Genomic DNA, 22,767 nt, shown 5'->3' on the forward strand with positions numbered 1-22,767 from the left:
CAAACAAAAACGTCTGGTAAGAGGCATTTTTCAGGTAAGAGGCAGTAATATGTTCCTGTCACTACTGGATAAACAGAAATACAGACTGTATCATGCATCACTGGTGAAGCAGAACTACAGTGTTTGTTTCACCTGCAGTCTCAAACACTTCAAGTGCTGTCACGGGCAGAAAAACTGTGAATAACCAGAGGTTATTTCAGCAAAGCTTCTACTGCCCATTTTCCACTATTTTTATTTTTATTATTATCCCCATACTAAATAACAAGCAGGAGAAGCCTTTTGTCCAGAAAATGTGTGGTAAGGCAGTGCAGGTGTGGTTCAACTGTGTCATTTTAAAATAAACAGGAGGCAATTTTTCCTGATCTACAACAGCTGTCTGATATCAGTTCTATTTGTTATCATTGCTATTAGAAGAATGATCTATTAGGACTTCTCTTTCCCCTAGAGAAGCTTAAGTTAAAACTCCAAGGCCATTCCCAAATAGACTGTAATAGTTCAGACACTCTTATCAGCAGCACATGATGAAACTGTGCTGGCTTTCTCTTGCTTTTCCTACAAGCCTATGAGACTTTTCTCAAAACATCAGCAAAGGAAGGGCAAATTCTATGCTCAGAAGTGCAAAAACAACACTACCAACCTGCATGGTGCTAGCATACACCCAGCTGTAGGTGACTTTGCACCTTTTCTGAGCACCCTGTCTTCCACAGCTATTGTCTGTAAGTTATCTGTCAAAATTCCATTTGTAAAGGAGTTGCCCATACTCCAAAGAAAGCTGCAGCAGATTCACAGGAGGATGATGTGTTTTGTGAAATGCAATGAGCAGCTTGTGGTCTTAGTGATGACACTAGCACTATTTAGAAAAACATATTCAGTATGGCCCTCCACATACTCACAAATGCTATTTCAGACTAGATCATTAAAGTCCTAAGCATGCCAAATCCTGCATTGCTAGGACTATGGACTCTTTTGACTTTGGAAAATAATATCTGATATTTAAAAGTGTATCTGCTTTATAATGATATTAAAAGCAAATATATCCACCATATTAGGATCAGAATTTGAGCAACAGAGTAGGCTAGTAAATTCTTATTGCATGTTAGAGCCATTTCTTCTACTTTTTTGTCTGTTGATACTTCATGAACTGTGCATAAAATGACCATTTTTTTCTGATTGCCTTTCACAGCATCCTTGTTCACTCATGTCCACTACACCACATGCATTGTTTATATGACACAGTTTTTTGAGAGAATTTTTCAATTCTGCTTTCTTGAAATTCACCTTACTCTATGCCCTCTTTTGTGATGGCCATTGGGCAATGGAAGTGCAGTGCTAGAGAACTGCATCAGAGAGCACAGACACAGGTAGGGTGAAGGGAAATGTGATACAGCTCTAAATTACCTCAAAAGACAGCATTTCAGCCTATTATCAATGCTGTTTTCAGGCTGCTGTTTGTGGCATGTAGCTGTCAGTGTAATGGTTTCAAGCACACCACACAGGCACACTCTGTCACATGCACTCACACTGGGTTGTGCTGTGAACAGAAAGGAGCAAAGGCCCAGGGATTCAGGAGAGAAAATAGCAAAGGCCCAGATTAGGGATTTAGAATTTAGGATTTAGAAAAGAGCAAAGGCCCAGACACAATAGTCTGATACATTTTCTTTAATGAAAAGCAATCATTAAGAGAAGAGGCATTTTGTATTTGACATATGATACTGATAGGTACAGAACTGTAGAAGTGCAGGCTGATGTCCAGAGGAGTTTATTGCATTTGTTAAAGGCGTCCTGGGTTACCCTGAGCTCTGTTAGCAGGAATGGAGCTTTGCTTGGATATTGTGCACTGTGACTGTCTTTATCTGCATCACCATAACATGGTGACAGCAGAGACTAGAACTTGGTTTGCAATATTGTGATTTGCCTTTTCCCACATAACTCAATAATGAAAAAATATCCTGTATTTGCTTATTTATTGCTACATTTCCTTGCTTTCCTTGACTTAGGGATTGTATAGAAATTTCCTTATTCTTCTGAGTTTTAAAGGAGTTATGGGCAGTGCAAAAACGTAAGCAGAACAGCCCTGCTTCTATCTCATTGTTTGTGCTTTGATTGTCAGGTAAACAGAAATGGAAACCAAAAATGTTTATGACTTGGTACACCTAAGTAAGGGGAAAAAGAAAAGCTTGTTTACTGAAAGTTCCATCTATGACCTTTAAAAACATGATTACATTATTCAGAAAGTAAAGAACAGTGACAAGCCAAGTGTTCTTTTCACTAGAAACACTCTTCTGAAATTATTTCATAATTACAAAATTTTATGAGATACCAAGGGCAATAGAAATATAATGTTCCTCAGAGACAAAGAAAAAGGCATTGTTTAACAAAAGTGCTGGCAGTGCAGTGAAGCAATTCAAGAAACTCACAATAATATGTTAATTTAATTTGTCTCTTGTGCTCTCTTAACAGAACCCTTTATGTGTTTCTGTTTGCCACCTGTTTCATCCTTCTGCTTACCATTAGATGCTAAATTATTTCTTCCACATGTTAATGGTTCTCTAGCTAATCACTATGCTAAAGCATGGTGTAAGAGGTTTTGGCTATTTTTGTTTCTGATGTTTTTTCAGACAAAGAAAATGAAAATTATGGATATACAAACTGAAAGTGTTGTAACTGTTACCTTGATTTTAAAGATCTACATAGTTGGCTTAATAATACAAATATGACACTATTAATTTCCAGTGTTAGATTTAACATATTTTACCATGCTATAAGAAAAAAGGACCCTGGGATATTATGGGCTTTAACTGCAATGGAAGCAGTCAAAGAGCTCATGTTAGAATTGTGAAGAGTTGAAAAGAAATTCTATTTCCATATTAGCACTATATTTAAAAATATAGTCTGGAACATAACAAAATAGGATTATTCTCCTGGTGAATTAATATTAACTTTGATTAACTTTGTGTTGCTGTACCATTCAATCCTTGGTATTGACCTACTTTTCTCATTAATCATTTGAAAAAGTTATTGCATTGAGACTTATGTCCTTGTTGTTTGGAGAAAAAAATGTCATGCTTTAGTGGCCTGTAATTAAAATAAATCGTATTTACTGAAAGCTTTAGCCTGGCAGTGTTAACTCCTTACAGGCTTGCAAGGAGGCTTGCAGGCAGCAGATTATTTTAAGGTGATAGCAAGTCTAAATTAAGGTCATATTCAATGCAAACACAGTGATAGAACTGGATGGAATGCTGGCAGGGAGCGGGTGCAGGGCGGTGCAGGTCTGCTCATTCCCAGCTCAGACAGCAGATACTGAGCCTGACCTTGGATAAAACAGTCTGTCTCGGGCTCCAATTTCCCTCCTGTGAAAGGGGCCTGAATATCTTCCTGCTGCAGAGCTCTGTTTTGAAAGGAGTGTTTATTCATGACAGAGGAGCAGTTACTCAGGGAGGTGTGTACAGATCCTCGATGGTTGCACCAGCCCCAAGGCAAGGAGGTGGGGCAGGTTATGAACAGAGTGCCTGGGAAAGGGGGTTCTACCTGCCAGAATTGGTTACTCCTGCACAGCATCTCAGAAATGCGTCATCTTTATGGTCATACTATTCTTTTATTTTCTTTCTTTTCTGTTTCATATTTTTCATCTGTATTTGAGTGTACTCTCCCTCATGATTTTCTAAGTCTGTAAATTAAGATTAAACGAGACTCCCCAATAAAGCCCCAAAGGGCAAAAGGTGCAGAGGAGATGGGCAAGGAAATATTCCCATGAAGCTTGGGAAAAATGCAGGGTTTGGCTGACCAAAGCAGTTCTACAGAAGCTGACTCAGCCCCAAGGGGAGCAGAGGGTGGCCTTTGTTTCAGGTAAGCAGATATCAACAGCTGGATGGATCAACAGCATGGTAGAAGTTTCTCCCTGAGCTCATAAGAAGAGTGGGAATACCTCCCTAAATTAGCCAGACCAGGAGAATACCTGGCTTACCCCAGCAAAGAGTACAAAAACTGAAAAAATAACAACAGAATTTCAAAGAGAACAAAAGGCTTGTGGTGGCTCTACAACTTCCTAGTGACAGGGGAATTTCCTTATTTTCGTGGTGGTGAGCATTTTCTAAAGGCCAGTAATGGGAACCATGATGATATTGTGATTGAACTGCATATTCAGCTCCTATTCATGCACTTGGCCAAGTGAACTGACATTTGTATTGTGCTGTGCAATATATTTTGTATCACTCTGACAAATCAGAAATCCCATGTAGCATAACCTTTAAATACATTTTATATTAAACATTACACCTCCCATGGAATATCTAAAAGAACCTGATAATGACCAGACATTATTGGGCTTTGGTGCTGCTTCACACCCAGATTCTGACATATGTAAAAGAGAGTGGTGGCCAATGAAAGTGCCTAAAAATAAATTTAGAAGTAAGAATTCCTCTGCCATTTAATAGGTGTTGGTCAACAATTTTGATGTCTGAACACAGTGGCTTTTTTTAAAACATATGTTTTCCCTTTTGTTTTCAGAGCAGTTCCCTAGGCATGCCAAAGTTTTTAGCTGCTGTGCAGAGACTCCTGTTTGGCTTTCCTCACGTTTTGCAAGGACAGCATCTTTTAAAAAAAACAGTTGCAGGAAGGTCAGAGATGCTGTTGTTGGCAATAAGAAAGTTGGGGTGGTGTATAAAATGTCAGGGATTGTAATAATATAATAATTATAATAATAATAATAGAAAGGGCTCTGCTGCTACCACACTATGTTTAACAGGTGTTCCAATTATAAAAATGTATTTAAACCTAAATAATGCCACACTACAGAGATAGATAGTATTTCAAAATTTATTTCAGGCTGTGTTACTATCTCCTGGTCATCAAAATAATCCCAAATAGGAAAAGGATTTCATTGTATTTTAAAAGAGCATAGAAGGGCAACTATTTACAGCTTCTTGTGATAACAGCTCATGTATGGACTCCAAAATATAGGAGAATGTTGTTGTAGAGTATACTCCAAACAGGAGCTACAGGGTTTATACTTTTGTTCTTGATCAAGAATTCTCAAACAGTGTTGAAGAATCATCTCTTGCTACTAACACAAAGCACATGCTGGTCTGTCAGGATGGGTCAGAAATTACCCCTAGCAGAAGGAAGGCAGGAGGGAAAGGAGGAAATGCGACTTCTGCAAGACATTTCCACTTCGCTGACATTAGAGATGAACACCTTTTTTGTCAAAGGTTTCTGACTAATATAGCTTGTTTGCAGCTGGGACTTTGTCTGAAGGCTGAAATTCATGAGATTCATAGTGGGCTTCTAAATGGAACTCTGATCCCAAGCTATACACTAATGGCTAAAGAAGACCCATTAATTGCAGAAAATTCAGTTACTGACCTTTACAAACTTTTGGTTTTCATTAAACTTTCTTTTTAAGCACCAAAAGCAAACCTAGGTGGAGTTTATATTTTGAAATAGATACACATAAAAGACAATGTGCCCAAATGCTTCAGATAGCCCTAAAGGTAGCTGGCAATGAAGAGCCCCACCAGATCCCTTCCTTCATTGCATTTTTAGTATTGTAAATCTAAAAATGTAAATCTTTCTCCTATCTGTAGGCCAATTCTCAGACCAGTAGTGAGGCAAAAGATACCATGGGTCACTGCGAAATCCACGGTTTGCATTGGCCATGAGCTGTCAGTGGGACGTAGGAGGAGGTTGGACTGAATTATTTTAAGTGGTTATGTTGAGAATTTCTACTGCTTAATATTGGCATACCATGACTGGGTGGAATTTAGGGGTATTTTCCCCTTAGACTCTGGGCTTATATTGTAAACAATGTTCAGTAGAGTTTCTGGAGGGAGCATTGTTCAAATTCCAAGCCTGCTCTAAGGAAAGACTACATTAAAATAAATGCTCTCAGCAGCTCAGTGCTGGGTGCATTTGGGCTGAGCACTAAACTTAATCTCACACTGCCTTTAGCTCATAATAGTAATTTCAGATTTTTATATCTGTCCATACCCCTTCATTCTCCTGTGCTCTAGAATTTCTGAGGAGTATGATCACTTTTTCCTCAGATAGTGACATATGGTTTAAGGTCTGTACTAATGAAAATGTGTATAAACTGCTGAGGGAAATTATTTTTATTACTATTTTATAACTTTCTAGTTGATTAAATTAGTAAATACACCATCTTTTGTAGATTAGGAGTAGGTTTTCTTAATTTTTTCTTGGATGTGGTTAGTTTAATTTGCACCATTTCAAAGTAATTAAAAATTAGGAATAAGAAATCTTAATTTCTTTCTAGGTTTACAGTGCAAATTCTTATCCATAAAAAGAACTTAGTATTATTGGGGCTAAATGGAGTTGTAAAATTTTTTTGCTTTAACTCTGAAATTGTATGGAGACAAAAAAATAATTCTGGGAAGGCGTAGGTGTTGAAATTACACAGGCAATTTCCTAGCATTCAGTATTTTTTTTCTTCAGGGGTTAGTCTATTTTTGCTGTGTTTTCCTCACAAAGATACTATAACAGCATGCCTGACCAACCTTAAGTTGGCTGCAGATGAGTGAAAACTCCAAGTTAATTGCTTCTTTCTGTCAAGGTCGGGAAAATCTTAATTTGGATCCACTGAGGGAGAAAGTTTTTCAACCAACAAGTTCAACCTATTAGAGAGTCCTCAGCTTTGTGTGACTGAGAGCTTCCAACAGCACACAAGGGCAAGCTGACCTCATCTTTCTTGTGAAAACTTATTGCCAATTTATACTTTTTTATCATCTGAGAAGTGCATGTGCACTGCAGGGTTGTGAATCTGATCTTGTCTTTTTCCAAAGCCTGAGGTTTGAATCCCTTTCCTTCTTCAGCACAGCCTGTTGTGGGGGATCCCAGCCTTTTATGCACACAAGAAAGGTGCAGCAGCAAACTCGTGTGTGGGGTTTTAATGAGCATTTTGAAAGTTTTAAATATGAATTGTCTTTTACATGTTTAAACCATGATACTGTAATTTTTATATTCTAAATTTTTGCTTGGAAACCATGAAATTTAAATAGGAAAAGTTAAAGAGAGCAGGGAAATCATAAGGGAAGTACCAAATCTCCTGAACTCTTAAGAGATACTGGCTTCATACAGGTTTATCCTGCATGCATTCAATAATGGGTCTCTGCTGACAACTTCTATATCATCCAAAGGAGGCCTTGCACTGAACATTCATTTTTTTGGAGGCAGTAAGAGGCAAATTTAATACCCAGAACAAAGAACTTTACTGGAGTGCAACCTCACGATGTGTTGTTTTTCCTTACTGCTTCAACTCAGATATTTTTTCCTACAAAGATGCTTACAAATAAATTGCATTATCAGCAAGAGAAAATTGCGTCATTGTAAGAAAAACAGTGATATTTTTTAAGGAATATAGTAATCACGTTCATTTCTAATTGATTGGTGTGTTCACAATTTCTTGCAGTGATTTGAGATGAAAATGGCCACTCTATTTCTAGTGTTTCCTGGGATTTTCTTTTGTCATTCTCCCTGCCGGGTTCCTCAGTGTTTGATTGCAGGTAAAGTGAAAAGTAAAAGCAGTAGCTTCAGTGAGAAGAGCAAACCCATTCAGGGGACAGCTCCAAGGCCCCTCTCTGAAGCTACAGATCAGTCTTTCTTTAAAGGGAATATGTTTTCCTACATGCCTTCAGACTGTTACTTTGAAATTCACCTTTGTCTATATATTAATTGATATACTTATTTTCTGGAACTTTTAAGTCACAATTTTCAACTTGCACTCTGCTACTTTCTTCATACCATGTTCATCAGCTAAAATGCAAATTTTGATTCATTTGCCTTGTCCAGGATGCTATGAATAAATATTTACTATATTTGGCTTGCTTATCTTTAAAAATCTTGCTTCATTTAATAGTTGATGCTATTTCTTCCCTTCCCAGCTTATTTTGGTGACAGTTATGCATTCACTAGTCTTCTTTTTAACTTAGACAGCTCTGCCAGTTCAATTTATTGATCACATTTCTTAAGAAACAGCTTGTTCTCTGATATCAATGAACAAGCCACATCTAATAGCTCAGAAACACCCAAAATAGTATATAAGCATAATAAATGTCAAATTCAAAGGTGGTATTTGAAATATATTTTGCTTTCCTGTGTGCATTCTTTCACAATGATTTAGCTGTTTTCTTCTAGTATTGTGATGTCTTTGCATGACACTTTTTTGAAAAATATTCAAGACAGTACTTGACTATCTGCTTCTGCAAATATTAAGCAGAAAATCAAGAGAAGGAAAGTGCAGCAGAGCTGAAAATATTACCTGAGCTGTGGCTTCCACCATCACAGGAGCTATTGTTGGTGAGAATACGCTATTTATTTATCTCAGAGGGCTTTGCTTCACTCTGCTTGCTTCACTCACAATTCAGTTGAATGAAGAAATGTGGGGAAAAAGGAATCTTAATACAGCAGTCTAGTCAGTATTTTAGCTCAGCTCAACATCTGCAGACTGTTTGTGTTGCAGAGTGGTTTTGGATTGTGCCAACAAGGTTCTTCTGGGTGAAGCTAGACTGAGATACATAGGAGAATAGAATAAAGGTGGTATAGAATGTAATCTTACCCCCTAAAGAGTTGCAGCTTAGCCAATTATTAAGGATTAGGAGCAGGCCTGATTTTAACAGCCCACACCTGTAGCCAATAAGAAGAGTGTTATAAAAGAGTGGATTGGTTGGTTGAGGGTACTGGAGTCAGTTGGCTGCTGTGAGAAGAAGGAAGGGTTACTACCTAGAGGAGCTGCCTACATGAAACATCAAGGAGGCATGAAACTCTAGCAATATAGAACTCTTGCACTATAATGGCAACAGAGATATTATCCCCAGAAATGTGCCTGATGCTCTTCAGCTGCCAGTGGGACTGGTTCAGGTGACCAGAGTGGAGCCAGCCCAAAGGAGAGCCCCTGGAATCCAGAGAGCTCCACTGCTGCACCCCCAGCACTGTTTGTTCCACACCCTGCTCCCACTGCTGAGCTTGCTAATGTGGCCACGACAGGATTCTGTTCCACTTCATACAGAGCTGTCCAGCTACCCCTGACTAAACTGCTGCAGCAAATGCCAGTAAGGGGCAAATGAGAGACAAAATTCTTCCAAGGGAAGGAAGGGCAATGTTGTCATTATATTACAAAAGTTCTGTTGTCATTATATTACAAAAGTTCTATTGTTGTTACATTCTAAGGGTTCCATATTGCCAGAGTTTCATATCTCCTTGCTGTTTCTTGTAGGCAGCTCTTCTAGCATTGACTCCTCCTTGTCCTCACGATAGCCAAATTACTCCCATTCCCACCAACCCACTCTTTCATAACACTCTTCTTATTGGCTACCAGCCTGTTAACATCAGGCCTGCTCCTAATCTTTAGTAATTGGTTCAGCTGCAACTCTTTAGGGGGTAAGATTACATTCTATACCACCTTCATTTACCCATACTGTATCCCCCTACAGGGTAAGGCTGCATTTCAACAGCTAGAACTGCTCTGTGTGGAAGATGCTCTTGGGGCTCTATTACATAGAGAACTCTTACAGAAAAGTAGAATAAACTGGATTCCTGCAAGAGATAACTTTTCAGAAAAGGAGCATTTTATGTGATCAGGCCAGGGTTCAGAAACAGAATGAATAGAAAAAACATAGATACAGGTAGAAACCAAGAACTCTTTTTTTTTTTTTTTTCTCTGATATTTTGGTTTTAGAAAGAATAAAGTTTTTGGAGGAAAGAGACAGTCAAAGAAGGGCATTGCTTCTTCCCCTGCATGTAGTTTTTCCTCAGCAGCAGCATCAATCATCATGCATAGTTTTTTACAGATTTCCTCAATGGGCATTTAAAATAATAATATATATATTATTTCATATACATATATATATATAATTTATATATATAAATATATAAGTAACTTGTTGACAAGCAAGATTTTTGAATCAAAGGCTGGGACAAAAGTCTCACTTTTGCAGGCACAAAGTCAGTCTGTGGGGTGACCTCCCAAGCCACGGAGATCACATATTCCTGTACAAGCATCAGTCCCAGAGTACCTGTACTGTGCTTTAAACCCTCATGACAAAACTGAACATGGAGAAGTTCTCCCAGAAAGCCAAGCTGCACCTTACCACAGGGAAAAAGACCTCAATGTTTAATGATAGAAAATTCTGCAAATGTGTAAAATCCTCCCTCTTTCCTGAAAAGACATGATGTGGAGTGCCATCCCTTTCACGAGAAGGTCTTTCTAAAATAAATTTACACCTATAGAATTGTCTTTATTTATATCTAATAACTGATTTCATCTGGTCATCAGCTTATGTCTCAGAGCCTTTGTCCTGTATGATTGAGGATGTCTGTTACATAAAATTTACTTTTAAATGTTCTTTTCTGCTGGCAGATTCAACTAAACACAGTAGGGAGATAATAATAGTAAATGTACTCTAACTTGTTAGTGAAAAAATAATGACATTCTAGTTTGGATTATCATGAACAAAACATATCTTCTGCAACTAAATTTTTTTCCCCAACATCTTTTTTGGATGCCATCTATTTCTATAATATCTTATAGCCCATCTTAAAACTTGCTTTATTTTTCCTAATCTTCATTTTCATCCTTTCTTTCTCTTATATTTTGGTAGCATGCAGGCTTAGGTTCAGCTCTGCAGAGGAAAGAATTGCAGCTGCAGCTGTATTCAAAATTCAAAATAGCCTTAAAAGTCTGAGGCAAACATTTTAATGTCAGTATTTCCTCTAAATGGATTCTTGCCCTAAATAAAGTTATTTCTCCAATGATTGATCAACAGATACTAACAGCTTCTTATGAAGTAAGAAATAAATCACAAAAGAGTGAATTGGTATTGCAATACTTTAAAGTAATGGAGTTAAACTTGAGTCATTAAAAACTTTTCCATGATTCACTTTATCAGGGTTTAATTTTAAAAGTTAATAAGAAAGCCAACTCTCAAAGTCACCCTTACACTACCCACACTGTCCCCTCTTTGAAGTTTCTGGTTTCCAATACTGTCCATGTTCATGCATTCCCAGCTGTCCTATTCATCTTTTTCTATTTCTTGTTGATGGTATAGAAAATCTGTGGATGCAACACCAACCTCTGATTTCTATTGAAATACAATTTTTTCTCTTAGCTGTTATTCTTTATTGCATGATGAACACATATATGATGTTCCAAAAGCCCTTCAAGGGGTGGAAAATACAGAAGTACTTTCTTGAATTATCCAGGAACTTGTCATTGAAGTAATGCAAGGAAATGAAGGAATACAAGTATTGGATTCACAATAAATTCTGTAATTTGATATAACTATGCTTATAATCTCCTGTTTGTAAGAATTTTGTCTTTGTGATAGCACTTAATGGTTGAGTTTTTAATTTTCACACCATATATCCAAAATAAATAAATAAATATATATATATATATATATATATTCTAGTCACTCTTTTACTTTCTATGTAACCAAACCTAGTGTTACTCCCTTTCAAAAGTTTTTAAAAAGAGAACAACAAAATCTTATCATGAATCTTCATCTTTTTAAAATAAATATTTTAATTATGGTCAAGAATTCAAACAAAAATTCTATATTGATGACAGGTTTGAAATCCATCCACAACATTTGTACAGGTTCTGTACAGTGCAAATGTGTTCCAGGGATCTGTGAGGATGCTCACAAATTGCTACTCCAATAACCTTATACTTCTGGGGATGAAGTTAGTGTCATCTCTTATCTTCTCTAATACTGTGGATATAGTCCTGAAACTTCTTATTGGGAATTGCTAAATTACTACATTAAGAAATGTGTTCAGTGTCATACTGAGTCTGTCTTGCAAAATGAAATTCAGGATGACTTCTTCCAAGGCTGCCTGAAAAGTTTCTTGGACAACATCCAGAGACTGCAAAAGCATTTCCAGGATTATCAGAGAGTGAGGAATTTCCCAAATGTTCAGGAAGGCAAAAGCCCCAGGAATGTTTGAATGCTCCCTGTTTGTGGCACACACTCACTTCCCACACAGAGTTCTCAGTGCCACCTAAAAATAAAACAAGGTCTGCCTTTGGGTCTCAGAGGAGGTACCAGTACAGATTTTTTGGATGTCTAAAATGACAGAAACATGTAAATTAGCCCTTTTTTTTTGAAGTTGAACCATTATTAGATTCCTTCCCCCTGCATGAAGCTACTTCACATATTACAGAAATGTAGTGCTTTCATGACTTAAAAGTTGCTGAGATGGAGAACAGCTACACAGATTGCTGAGCAGATTCAGGGTGATTGCCTAATTATTATTCTTTGCCTTAGAAATACAAGCTAAAATTCAGGCGAAGTTACAGTTCATAAATGACTAACAGATATTTCATACATCTCTGTCCCCATCATGTCTCTGCATAGATTATAGTAAAAATTTAACAACTTTGAAGTATTTTTCTGCATAAGCTCACAGATCTGTCTTGTAGTCTCCAAGCCCTATGTGACTTATGAAATTTATGTGCTGCAAGCAGGTTTGGATCATCCACCCCAGAAACTCTAATGTGGAAATGCTGGTTATTTCAGCATGAATCCAGTAAAAATGGCCTCATCTGCTGCTTTCTGTCCTACAGATTAATGATACAAACTAAATATCCCTTTTAGGAGGAATCAGCGCTCAGAGTCCTTTGGTTACAGCTTGGAGTGCTCTTGAAGGGCAGCAGAGATGAATCAGAATTCCTTTCATTCTCATGAAATAATTGAGATAAATACTTGTTAACCTGGTGGGTGTTTGGCATAAGAGTGTGACTGTAAATGGTAAACTCAAAATGACTATTTTGTATTTTTCAATGACTGGATGCTTATTTATTTTAGTGCTGTAAGTGTTTATGTTGTTGATAGGCCATGCATTCATGCAGGTTTTGTCAATAGCATTATGTTGCAGCAATTGATTTTCTTTCAATGATTAAATAACAAAATAATCTTGTTTTGCCAAGGCCTTAATCAAATATAGGTCTGATATTTTTCTGTGGGAGGTTGCATACTCTTATCTTTCAATAGGTTATGTGTGCACTGATGAACTATTTCTGCAAGTAGCACATGCCTTCAAAAGTCACCTGTTCCTACTCGTGTTTCCCCCATATACAACATGAACAAACTCTATTTTTCCAGGGAGGCACTATCTCTGTGGTGTTAGTCTGATTGCCTTGCGGTATATCAGGTACTGCTCATTCTTAAAGATCTTAAAAATAGGTCTTTCTCTGCTGTGGTAGGTTAAAAAAAGGGATTACTTTTCATTTTAAGGACAGGCAATGTTATTTATTTGAAAGGAATAGCACCTGATTATTCCTTTCTACTGTGTATGCATTACAAAAACCTTTACAATAGGAAGCTAACATAATTTCATTATTTCAGTGGAAGTGCATCAGTTCACAAACAAGTTAAGATCTTTTCCTTATACTGCATATCACAACAGAATAGATATCACTATAGTGCTTGTATTCTCAACATGGCATATATGTGATGATAGGGGGAAGTGAAATGTAAGCAACAGTGTAGTAATTTGTGAAAGGGTTTTTCATTTGTGTTCTTTTTTTTTTTTTTTATAGATATTAGAAACAAGTTGAAAAATCATAAAAAGATTGAGAATATCCTGATTGGTCTTTGAAAATGAATGCTGAACACTGTTTCAGTAATCAGTGTGAAACAAAAAATAGTGTCAGAGTTTCAGCTTAAAAAAAGTTTTTCTTAAATTTCTTTGTCTAACTTCCTCTGTAACTTGAGTCTCTGCTGGACCAAACTTCTGCAGAGGGTGGAAAAAAGAGGTGATAATGTGTGTCATCCTATTTAAAGTAAAGGGATTGAATGGGTGTCCTTCAATATGCTGAGGAGGATGACTGGCAAAGATATGGAGATATCAAAAGGTTCTGTGATTCTACAGCTAAAATTCCATTTCAGAATAGACTTTCTGTGAAATACAAATCTAGTTCTTAAAAAGCCTTTATTGTAAATTTTCATACAGAATTATGGCACTGGATAAAATTAGCAGAACAGCATTTTACATACTTTACATACAGAGACATTGTATGAAATCCTTGTTGTATCTCCAGATCACTACTGCTCTTTTTTCCAAAGCTGCTCACAAAATCTTTATCCATCCTCATTGGTAGATCTGAAGGCTTTTGCCAAGCATTAAAAATTTCTAAAAATATATCTATGAAAAACTGTTCTTTGAAGCTTTCAAAATTACTCACAGAACCTTCCTGCAAAGAGCAGTAATGCCATATCAGCACATTTTCTTCAGAGACACTGGAACAGTCTCAGCAAGATCACTAAACTTTTGTCATTTCCTCTCCCATTCAGTCTTCTCTCAGACCAACAGGCTCTGGGCCAGGCTCCTCAGCAGCTCATAAGAATAACTGATGAGGATATAACAATGAGAAGGCTGAGTAAGGAGAAATAAAACTCCATTAATTTACCCTTTTCTAACATGTTGTGGTAAGAGGAATGGATACGTTTTAATTTTATTTCTTTGTTTTTGCAAGACTGATTAAATTGTATGAACTATGAATTTCCTTATAATTTACAAGTTGATAAAATTCTTTCATGTAGAAACCTCTCTTATGATTTTTAACACTAGCCTTGCCATAAGGAAAGATCACTGACCTACTGCTTTTTCCAAAGTGAAAGCAGAAGTAGAGCTTCAGCAAATCTGCATTTTGAAATTCCCTCAGAGTAGCGAAGATCAAAATCAGCTTTGTTTGGCATCTCCTGCTGTAGCTGAGATCCTGGGAGCAACATGGAAGTTTTTATAAGACATTTTAAAGGTGAGTGAAATCACAGTTTGAGCAAGCAGCAGGAAGAGCTGGCATCCTGTGGAGGGATGTTATTGAGCAGAATAATTCTGTTCTGAAAGGCAACAAGAGAAAATTGAGGCCAGACCAAAGAATATATGGATTTTTGGAGGGTGAAGACATTAGAGAAGTCACAGTACACAGAACAGACAAATAGTAAGTTGCAAAAAAAGTTTATATTTGCAACCTACATTTTTTGTCCATTATTTGTTCTCCTATGAATTAAAGATTATATTTTAAGTGTAGCTGACAGCTGTTGTGAGATGTTATTACCTGAAGTACATAATCTGACAAAATGAAACTTTCATTTGCCCTTAATAATCACACAGTAAATGCATGGAAAGTTCATTAAATTAATCTGTTTCCTGTCAAACCTACAGTGGAAAATCCCTGAGTGAGGTGAACTATATAAATATGTTTGCATAAGTCAAACCAAGGTTTTCTGTAATGTTTACTCAGCAAACAAGCCCAGTATCTTTTCTGCATTATCAGTGGCTGAGATGCATTTAGTGAAGTTCACTTTTAAATCTTTCATCAGTGTGCAGTGTTCCAGGTTTCTTTGACAAATGAAAGGTGACTTTGGACACATTTTTGTGTCTCCATTTTATTCCTTTGTTTGTGTGACAGCTTATTTTGATATTGATGGCTGCTGCTGATTTGCTTTTTTGGATTATCAGCCTTTTTTTCTTTATTTAATCCATGAGGTCATTGGATTCCAAGTTTGTGTGAGAAATGAAAATCCTCAGATAGACCCAGTGGTAATGCATTTGAATTAAAGGAATTGAATGAGAGGCTGCCTAACTGGGTGGGAGTAAAAAAGAATGCGAACAGAATTACAATAGTCAGGAAACTGTGAAATAAGTGCTCATCTGGAGGCCTCCTCAGAACTCTCCTGAGGTGTTTCCCTCTTCAGGTGAGGGATATCCAGCACAGCTGTGAAAGTCTAGAACATAGTCAGTACCTAAGTGGGAGAAAAAAACCCCTTCATATTTAAAAATAAATTAAAATTATTAAAAATTATTTAAAATATTAAAATAAGTAAAAAATACTTAATATTTATTTCTTAATGTGTTACTTGAATTTAATTTTTTTCCATTGAGAGCATTCATATTTTGAATTTTGTGATTAAAACCAGAGAACATAAGTGACAAAGAATTATCTCCTTTCTTTTATCAAAAAAATCTGGAGTATGAAGATATGTGCATTTTAATGATCCATGTTAACAAATAGCATGATTTATTGTATAGATAGTATCCTCTCCTTTCTATCTGTGATCAAAATCAAAACACTGAGCCCCAAATAACATTGGGCTCTGATCCATGTCAACTCTTCATTTTCTTAATAAATTTTTAATGCACTATCAGTCTAAGAAATATGAAAATCAAAACTAGAAACTTCATTTTGACAAATAATCATGTCTATTTTCTTTTAATGAAATATCAAATGGCTTTGTGTAACAAAACTGGAAGGCATCATATTTACGTTACCCCATATTTACATTACCCTATTTACATATTATCCCATTTTCAGAAGTTTGTGTTACATTTTCCCTCAGAAAACAGGCATGAAAAACTTCTACTACTTCTAAAAAAAATGTAAAAACAATATAAATGAATTTTATTTGCTAATGAAACAGTTAATTATAATTTTGGAAAAAGTCCCAGAGTTTTGACCAGAAAAGATGTTTTGTGGTAGAATGAAATACAACAGAAAACTCTCAAACTCTTCAAGTGTTCTGCTGCATGGCTCACAAGTAAATGTCATTGCTCACAAATATTTCAAATAAATTGTGTTCACTTTCTGGCACCTCCTTCTGCACTTCCACATAGGATTTCTTGTAACTTCAGAGAGAATAAGAGGAGAGCAATCTGCCAAAGGAACACTAGAAATAAGAAGTGTCATTCAAGTTCAAGCCTGCCAGAGCTCAGGAAGCATTTGGACACTCTCAGGCTCATGGTGTGACTCTTGGTGTGTCTGTGCAGGCCCACGAGTTGAACTTGATGATTTTTGTGGTTCCCTTCCAGCACAGGATATTCTAGGATTCTATTTCTATATTTATGGGAGATACCAAGAGAAGAAAATACAAAAGTGAGAGTCTAAAGGAATGAACAAAAAGCTACTTGAAGGCTGTTTCTGTTTTCAGTTAACTTGTCAAAAACCCTAAGCAAAACTGTCAAAAGATGCTGGAGGTATTTGATTAAAAACCATAAAGGTACTGAAATGGAAAATTATGCCATTCCTTTTTTATGTATATAACTTATTGTTCTTTCCCAGTCAAGGAAAAGAATGGGGAAAAGACAAGAAAATCATGAGGAAATAAGAATTACCTGTGATTAAAGCAAATTTTCTAGTGAGATTTTAGTCTCCTATGAAATTCCCTGAGTGATTTAACTGTGGGATCCAAGCTGGGCCAAACTCTTTCCATAGTTGGGGATTTTATGGAGCTTTCCAAAGATATTTCATACCTGCGCCAAGAAAAGGATAAAAAATGTTGTTATTAAAAGCATCTTTCTGGGTTTATATCACAAATATAGTTTTGAAGGCCTTCATTAGCTATTTTGCTAGTACAGCGTTTGAATGAATTATGGCTGAAAGTGTTATCTATAAAGAATTTCTGCTCTCAAAGCAAAGATGACATAACAGAAAAAGATCCAATTTATTCTCAAAGGGTTGTAAGAGCTCAGAACTCCATTTTGTAAAGATCTGACAATCAGATTGTGGTTTCCTATTATATTACTGCCCATCACCTGTATCAGTGCTGCTGCATGATGCCCTTCCTTTATTCAGGGCAAACCTTTGATATTTAGGCTGAGCAGTACAACAGGGATGAGCTCACACCTCATGAGGTGAAATTCATCTCAAACCAAAGGCAGAATAATCAAAGTATTTTAGTAATTCAGAGGGTCAGTGCAGAGACAGAGGTGCCCTTTGCAATCATTCATCCCATCCTAGACTGCTGTCCTGAGGTAAGAATGATGAACTCAGTCTGGAAAGTTTCCTGATGGGCTGCTATAAGTCATTCATGGGCCTGAGCCCTAAAGCAGCTCTTCAAACTGCTCTGCAGCCTGTAGGATGGATAAATTGATAAATTTAAATAAATGGATACATTTCCTCAGAGGACCTGTCAAACAACTGCTCTAATGCTCTGTTCACCACCTGTCCCTTCAGTATTATATTGAAGTGGACAGAGGTGGCTTAATGCATTATTTCTGGCACATGAAGTTATTTCCTTATGTCTTCTACCCTGTTCTGTGTCCAAAATGCCTTCATTTCTGTCATGTGGCAGATGCAGCCAAACATTTGAGAAGGGGTCTGCCCAATGAACTTGTACTGCCTCATCAGGTATTGAAATTCTGTCTCTGGATCATCTGTTCTCCCTTGTCTTTGTCAGTTACAATAAGGAAAACAATGTTTTGCCTCTCCACCTTATGTAAATGGTGCCTGTGGTCATTATTTTTTCCTAATATATTAGCAGGACCATTCTGTAAATGTCACAGGCCAAGTTTTTATATTTATCGAATTCCCTTTTAAAGACAAGGTTGACACAAGAGGAAGAGCTGACACATTAGAAAAGCTAACAAGAGAAAAAACTCTTCACTCTATAAAACATCATTACAGTGAGAGATTTAAAGCTTGATGAAGGTGCTGCAAGCAGTAGAAAATATTTTACATTGTGCAGCAGATCAAACCATGTGATCATGTTCCATCCTTCCCAAAATCCATGCCTTTAGTCTGCTTATTCTTCCCTATTGGAGCTGTATTTCTCTAGAAGTGATTGAGATGCCAGACTAATTGAAATTTAGGGTTATGAAGGAGTTTTAGTTGTTATGGAAATAGGAATAGTCTGTATTAGATAGCTTGAAAGAATTTCCTCTCAGAAGGAAAGAGAAGTGAAAAACAGCAACCCACCAGGAATATGAGAGAGCAGACACTTAACTGTGCTATAGACATTTCTGTGTCAATCACACAGTTATGGCTGCACAAGCCTAGAGGAAATTAATGTTGTAAATCCTGGATTATTATTTTGTTTGTAATTGCTACTTATTATTTCCATAATTATTACAGTCCCGATCTTTATGGAAGGAAGGCAAACTTTCTAAAACATGGAAACATTAGAGATTTTTAGCGTCATATATTTTGTTGAAGTTTCTGAAGATCCACAGGGCAACTGGTAAGGAAAGCAATTGATCTAATCTCTGAATTGAGCTCAGATTCCCTGTGAAGAAGGTCAGAAATATCTGATAATCTCTGCTAAGACTCTACTGTGTGTTTAATTTCTTTCTGCCAAGAGATAACTTAGCCTCAAGAAGCAGATTTCTGTGTCTTTAAGTCAGTAATTGCCTACTGATTGTCTAAACACTGATAATGAGATGCACAGGGAGGCCAAGAACTGCTCTCATATTGTCCATTTTCAAAGGGATCACATCCCTACACTTCTGCAAAGACAGGACAATCTGTTAATGGGCTACTACCCTATCTGGTGAGGTTCTAAGCAATTTCCAGCCTCAGCTTCAGAATGGGGGCACCTAGAAACAATCCTTCCTCAAGTTTTTTATGCCCTTGCATCTCTGAAGTATATTCTCCCTGACTGTCTTTCCTCCCTTTATTTCATCCCAATAAACTTGTAGAAAATAAGTTTTTACTGTGCACTGAACCAACAAAAATAAAAGACCTTTCCAGCCTCTTATCATTTTTTCATAGCTGGGATCTCAGAGGAGCAAAGAATTTATGAATATGTCTGAAAGATGGACTTCAGCTTCTACCATCTTTTCTAACCAAAGAACTGAAATACAGATAAAGAGTATAAACCATTTAAGGTTAAAATATGTACTGTAAATCAAACACCAGCAGATGACCCCAAACTGGATCTACAGCTGAATTAATTTTGGTTTCATGTGACGTCAGTGGCCCATAGAGTGAGTTACAGCCTTGCATTCAGTCTGGGACTACCTATTATCTAACATGTCTTGCTTGATTTTCAGTTCCAGGCAGGCAAATTGACCATGTATACTTGCTTGTGTCAGTAGCTAATTTTAGGTAGCTAGTTTAATTGAAGATGTTATGCTCCTTTAGCTTGTCAAATAGAAATTCACATTTTCTGATTAATGTGATTCACTTGTATCAGATTTGACTTGACAGGACTGACAATGTGTAATATAGCACACAAGGATGGCAGGGTTCTCCATCTCCTCTTCTGTCACATTTCATTATGAATTTTCTAGTCAAGGCTGTGGCTTCAGTTTCTCACCTGAGATATGATAAGATCTGAGAAGTGCTGCAGCCACATATGGCCAGCACAATCTGTTCCCACAGCTGGGGATGTGCTCTCAGGAGGGTGACAAGCTAAACTGCTTTCTTGCATTTGTAACAATTATGCACAACTGGCATTGTGACATTTGGGTATGACTGAAAAATTACTGAGCAAAACTTGAAGAAAAAGACAAAATCCTTAAAAGAAAGCTTAAAAAGGATTAAATTATACAAAACAGCAAACATATTTTGAAGGGGGGAAGTATACAAGGAAAGTTATTGCTAACTAACACATCAGCTGGTGGAAGGGAGAGTGTGTTACATGGAACAGTATCTAGAACTTGAAAAATGTGTCAAGAAATAAAAGCATGGGCACAAATAAAAGAATACCAGCAGTTCAGGCCCAGAGGAAAATGAGGGAAAAGCAGTAGAAAATAGAAAAGGGCTCCACAGCTGTGTCCATGGAGAAAGAATACACACATAAAACCATCTGCAGCAAAGGGCTGTGAGTCAGAGATGCAGAGAGTGGTCTGTCAGCCAAGAGCCTCTCACACCCAGAGACAAAACAACAAAATCTCACTAAGACTACAGATAATATAAAATATGTGGGATTGAGTGGAAAATTGTATATGCTGTTGCCTCTATAGGTTAAATGCCTTGCAGACATAGAGTGCATCTTGAATACTCAATTTCCTGTGCCACAACAGTGTCCTTTCTAACAGTGCTGGTAATCTCACTGCCTTCCTGATAATTGTGGCAAGGGTAGGACTTCATCTGCTGAATCAGATCAATCTGCAGAGACAACCCTGCCTCTTCTGGCCCACTGGTGCTACCAAACTCTTGCCAGAGCTGCACACATACTGACAGCTGTCACTGACTCATAGACCCACTCCGTTTGGATGAACCCTTGAAACACATCTGGTTCAATCTCCTGCTCAAATTAGGTTCAACACTGAATTTTGGGTTTCAGGGGCTTTACCCAAGTGGATCTTTGAAGGAAGAACTGTCCTCAAGGACAGAGGTCCACAACCTCTGAAATATCCAGGTAAAAGCCCTTATCTCCCTTCTGTTCAAGCCCTTCCCTACTTTCTGCAAAACTGGATGCTTACTCAACCCTCCTCATACTACAGCACAATAAGAGAGTGAGAACAGAGAAAACAGGAATTAAATGGAGCCCAGTCAAGGTGAAGGCCATATTCAAAAATTAGTAGCACTGCTACAGACAAAATGGATAAAAACAAGGCATAGTGCTAAAGAAAAATCTTTTACTACAACCATCTGGGATTTCAGGGAAAATAAATAAACATTGGCATTTCCTGCCAATCAGTACATCATAAATACAAAATATGTCCTTCAAAAATCAGATACTTGTTTGAGATTCTTTGTTCTTTATGCATATTGTTATACTTTCATCTTTGCAATTTTGTAGTTGCAATGTTGTTGTAGCTTAATGATCTAAGGAAACTTTCTGCAGGTATATTACATTAAATAACTCTATTTTTGAAACACAGGAGAGTATCTTGGTGTTTTTGGCCAGGGAAAATATGCATAATTACTGAAAAAAATTTTGAAGTACACTTAAAACAGATAAATTCTTGAAAGTGAGGGACACCTACACCACATGCTCTATGTAATGTGGAGATTGCAGAAGATGTAAGCAGCTGGTGGGGATCTATTTTTTTTAATAGATAAAGTTTTTTTGTCTAATCTTTTTTTTCCAAATAGTAAAATTTACCCCCCATTCTCCCCATCCTTAGTTATTAAAGAGAAGCTAAAAAAAGATGAAAAATATCTAGATTTTATTTTATTTTATTTTATTTTATTTTATTTTATTTTATTTTATTTTATTTTATTTTATTTTATTTCTTTTAATAGATTTTATCTCATTTTGTTTAAAAATAATTATTTTATATTGTATGAATGTCATTTTTCAATGAAAAAAAGGTTCATATTCCACACAGATATTTCAGTTAGCATATTAGTGCTAATATTTGTGAATGGTAATAAAGATCTAAAGGTAACTTAAATGAAATTTGCAAGAAACTTGAGTTGTGCTTCTATTTCTTCATAAATACAGCAAAAGGTTGCCTCTGTTTTTTAAAAGTAATATATGTGACAGTACATATAGAACTATAAATAAGAACACAAGAATAATGCAAGTTGTGTGGAAAAACTCAGAGCTGTGTTTGGATGGGTCAAGTATAAGTGGAATCCACTGTTCAGGAATCCACAGAGGATAACCAGGATAGGTTTGACATTGTGTTCCACTGTTGCCAAACAAAAGATGCTCCCCTTTTATAAATCCTTGTTAAAAGGATTTTTCCAAAGAGCTATGATTCAGCCTGATCTTAAGAGCACTTCTCCTGTTACCTGCTCTCAGCTCATCTAATCAGGGTCCTTGGAGCTTGAGTGACAAGGCCAGTCCAATTCCATTCCTCCATAAAAATATAGCACAGGTAGAATTATCCCAATGTCATCATTGATGCTACCCTTTCATCAATTTCTGCTTCTTGTTTCCTTTTTTATCATTAAATAAAGTCTGGTGTCTCAGTACATATTGTAACTTTTGCACAGATTGTATTTATTTGAGAATTCCTGAGACAATCAGGTGTGCAACGATCACATTCTTTTCACAAGTACCTCTGTGGTAGTGGATACAGGTTTGGAGGCCAGATAACGAAACCAGAAAGTTTATGGTAATAATGGATCTCTTTCTCTTC

The sequence above is a fragment of the Ammospiza caudacuta genome, chromosome 2 (assembly GCF_027887145.1).
Source record: "Ammospiza caudacuta isolate bAmmCau1 chromosome 2, bAmmCau1.pri, whole genome shotgun sequence".
Taxonomy (NCBI): Eukaryota; Metazoa; Chordata; class Aves; order Passeriformes; family Passerellidae; genus Ammospiza; species Ammospiza caudacuta.